Source organism: Podarcis pityusensis, assembly GCF_964106645.2.
Source record: "Podarcis pityusensis genome assembly, chromosome: 17".
Taxonomy (NCBI): domain Eukaryota; kingdom Metazoa; phylum Chordata; class Lepidosauria; order Squamata; family Lacertidae; genus Podarcis; species Podarcis pityusensis.
This window is the reverse complement of record NC_138042.1, coordinates 38,042,738-38,047,357: the sequence shown is the minus strand read 5'-3', so window position 1 is coordinate 38,047,357 and position 4,620 is coordinate 38,042,738.

Sequence of the window (4,620 nt, the reverse complement as noted above, 5' to 3'; positions counted from 1 at the left end):
GTCACCGTTCCTTTGATTCTGGGTGTTACCCTTTCACGACAATTGTCTCAGTGTAAAACATGGAGACAATGATCTGTGAGGGGTAATTATCCACCGACAAGCTGAGTATGTGGAAGGGCAGATCTTCTCAAGCAAACAGATTAGATGACCTGTCCCAAAGCCGCAAATAATTCCCAGCCCCCTCTTCGCAGATGTAAGATCAGTTATTATATTTTCATATTTAGAAGGAACAGCTTTCTGCAACACACTGCCCTTATTCTCTTCCTCATTTTCAAAGTTGTGTATGTATGTGATATTTTTTCTCTCCTGATAGTGGTCCTTAAGAGTCAAATAAGCTCTCCAAAACCTAATTAAACACACACCGCTCCTTTCTAATCCTTAGCTAACCAGGTGAATATCTTATTATTCCTCCTCTCAGAAGGGACATGTAGGAAACCTGAAATCAAATAAGGTATATATATTCCATAAACAGACTGGTACAGACAGTCAACAAGAGGAAATATTTGTTGGACATAATGGGTTGTCTCCAACTAGGTTTTACTCAGAATAGGCTTACTTAAATAGTAATCAGCCTAAGTTAATTATGTCTGTTAATTTCAATGGGTCTACTCTGAGTAGGACAAGCATTACGGTATATACAACCTTGTATTTTTCCTATTGGCTAAGCACCTAGCCTTCCCATTAGACAGAGGTGAAGTGGCTCACCTCAGGCTGACGTATTTGGGGAGCATAAAAATGCAAACTGACAGTTTTTTAGTTTATTATTATATTCTCGCCAGCGTCTAGTGGGGTCACTAATTTGGATTTGCTGCCCAAAGCACCAAAATGTTTCGAGTCATTTCTGGCCTAGAAGTTTGATCCACTTTGGATAAGCAACCAAAGAACACGGATGCATTTTTTGGAAGCCGGATTCCCAGTTCCTTAGGACTTCTTCAAATCCATGCTTGTGGCTTCAGAAAAAAATTAAGCACCTTCCACCCAACACTCTCCAGCCCATGCAGGCTCTCGCCTGGGTCAGTTGCAACTGTTCATTGGGGTGGGAGGTGCAGCCACGTTCAAAAGGTGAAGTTATGCAATTGCAAAATCTACATTATATAGCATGCACAGTCAATTTAAAATCATGCTCCTGTGCAACCCATTCCATATTCATATTCATACATGTGTACAGAAAGAAAGGCTGAAAGGCTCATAGGTGAAACTTCTTGCTTAGGAATGATTCTCATACATTGCACCCAGAATAAGAACAGCGTCTTGTTCACAGTATTTCTTTTCTTGATCTGGCCATTGGATGGCACCATAGTGCAATGACTGGTCCAAGAAGCTGCTGTGTCTGTCAAAATGACCTTGTAGCACATTGGGGAGGTGCTCCAGGCAGCAATAGACTATGTATATGTTGATCAGGGAATTGTGACCTGTGTATTGTAATACAGTGGTACCTCAAGTTACATACACTTCAGGTTACAGACTCCACTAACCCAGAAATAGTGCTTCAGGTTAAGAACTTTGCTTCAGGATGAGAACAGAAATCATGTGGTGGCGGAGCGGCAACAGCAGGAGGCCCCATTAGCTAAAGTGGTGCTTCAGGTTAAGAACAGTTTCAGGTTAAGTACGGACCTCTGGAACGAATTAAGTACTTAACCCGAGGTATCACTGTAATAGCTATAATCTTGGTGACACTGGGGGTGCTTATGAGTGTGTGTGTGTGTGTGTGAGAGAGAGAGAGAGAGAGAGAGAGAGAGAGAGAGAGCCTTCCTTGTTCATTCTGAATTACAGCAAAGACAGTGTTCGGACCTTTGCTTAAAGAGGTAGCAAAAAAACATGATTGCTCTATATTATCGCTCTACATTTTTCCTGATTTTATGGTTTTGTCTTTTTCGTAAACCACTTTGAGGGCTTAAAACAACAACAACAACCAAGTGGTGTATAAATTTTATGAAACAAATAATCAATAGTTTAAACCTGTGCCGAGTATTTAATATGTTGTACCCTGAAGCGCTGAACAGATTGTAAAGATGGTGCACATTTCTAAATGCATCTCACCAGGTCCAGTATGAAAAATGACAAAATGTGTCATGATGCTGTAGTGTACATAGGCGTGTATTCAGCGCTGTCTTTAGCATGTGCACCGCTGGGGTGCAAAGATCTGCCCAGTGCCCCCAAATTTAGTTTAGCCCCCAAATTTTGCATGCATGGCGCCGTTGTGAATGACAAGCTGGTGCGGTGCGGTGCGTCTTTGGTAAATGAGTGCACAAAGTCGAAAGTCCTTTAGTGAAACAGTAGGTATACATTTCGGTAATACCTAGGCATACATGTATTTTGCTTTTCTAGCTTGATCAAAATTATTTATTATTTCTTAACAGGTAGATAGTTAAGAGCTTAGGCGGCTTCAGTGGTGGGCGCCTGGAGTCCCCCAGAATTCAGCGCCCAGGTGCTCCGCACCCCTTGCACCCCCGGGTAAAGACGGCCCTGCTTGTATTTACACACACGAGGTAGAAACAAGATGCATTCCCCCAGCTTCATGGTGGCCCTGGTATTTGGGAGGCTCTGTGGAAGAGAGTCATTTGGGAACCCTTATAGGTATGAAAGCAAGACAGGCATACGATTTTGCTTTAATCTATACAGTGGTACCTCGGGTTACGAACTTAATTCGTTCTGGAGGTCTGTTCTTAACCCGAAACCTTTCTTAACCTGAGGTGCACTTTCACTAATGGGGCCTCCCGCTGCCACCGCCGCACCGCCTCTGTGTAATTTCCATTCTCATTATGGGGCAAAGTTCTCAACCCGAAGTACTACTTCCGGGTTAGCGGAGTTTGTAACTCGAAGTGTTTGTAATCCAAGGTGTTTGTGACCTGAGGTACCACAGTACATGGAAGTATGGAGAAATATATCCAGTGCTTGTTTTCCAAAAAAATGTTTAGGGGTACTCTCATTTTCCTACTCATATTGAAATACTGCCCCTCAATGAGGCCAACTTAGATTCACAAAATGTTTAGGGGTCTGCGTACCCCCAGGAAAAAAGCACTGGATATATCGTAACACATTCACAGTGGTTAGCTTCTATTACAAGTGGAGTGGCAAACATTGCTTAATACGTTATATCAACACCACACTTTAAGTACACACTTCCAGAGAAGCGGACACGGAGCAATGGATCCAAACTACAAGAAAGAAGATTCCACCTAAACATTAGGAAGAACTTCCTGACAGTAAGAGCTGTTCGATAGTGGAATTTGCTGCCAAGGAGTGTGGTGGAGTCTCCTTCTTTGGAGGTCTTTAAGCAGAGGCTTGACAACCATATGTCAGGAGTGCTCTGATGGTGTTTCCTGCTTGGCAGGGGGTTGGACTCGATGGCCCTTGTGGTCTCTTCCAACTCTATGATTCTATGATTCTACATGAATGAGAGTCATAAACAAAAAGAATTTGAAAAATTTGAAAACAACCTCTCACTTTCAAGTACAGTGCAAACACTGTGAAGTACTAGTTGTAAATTGAGGTAGATATGTTGATTATTAAACTACCCCAATTTACATGTAGCACTTATTCCCACGGTACCTGTAAGTATTGTGCCTGAAAGGCTGACCAAGCTGCACATTTCTTGTGAGGTTGATTATATAACCTAAAACACCCCACTTGATTTCAGTGAGCAACTCTACTGAATGTTCAGTGGTGGAGGAAGGGGGGTGCAGTGAGTGCTGGCCGCCCTGGGTGTCATCCCTGAGGGGAGGTGACATTGCTGCCCCCCCCCGGGATGCTTGCTGCGGGTGGCGCCCCCCTGGGGTGCTCGCTCCGCCCCCGCAGGCAGCTAGCCCTGCCCCGGGTGCACAGCATGTGTGCTGCTCTAGGTGTAGGAGCAGAAAGCTCCGCCTCTGTGAATATTTAAGGTACAAAGATGATTTTTGCAACTCTTTGTAAGGTCACCACCTCCTATTTTAGCCATACATTTAACATGAAATATGAATCCATGCTTATCCTTTAACTGCTTAAATAATAATAATAATAATAATAATAATAATAATATCTTTATTGTCATTGCCCCCTTCGGGGACAACGAAATTACTTGACTGCTCCATAAAAACACTAATTAATCAATACAGTATAATACAGCAAGGGAGATTAGATGACTTTCAAAGTCCGGGCTTCCCATTCAGGGCCGAGATCGCTCTGGAGAAGAAGCTGTTCTTAAGACGGCTCGTTCTTGTCTTCATCGTCCTGTATCTCCGTCCCGACAGCAAGAGCTCGAAGAGACAGTGACCAGGATGCGATGGATCTTTTACTATGTCCAGTGCCTTCCTATGGCACCTTGTGGCATAAATCTGCTCTAAGGTGGAGAGTGGGCAGCCAACAATGCTCTCTGCTGCCTTAACAACCCTGCACAACCCCATCCTGTCCTGGGTAGTACAGCTTCCGTACCACACACATAAGCCATAAGTGAGCACGCTCTCAATGGCACAGTGATAGAAGGCAAGCAGCAGTTTCTGCGGAAGATGGTTTTTCCTTAGTATTCTCAAAAAGTACAGTCTCTGCTTAAATCTGTCATTTAGGTGAGCAATTGTTTCGTCCACCACAACTTCAAAGAATTCTATGCAAGATTTGTCTTTTGGATCAAGAATGGCATCTTCT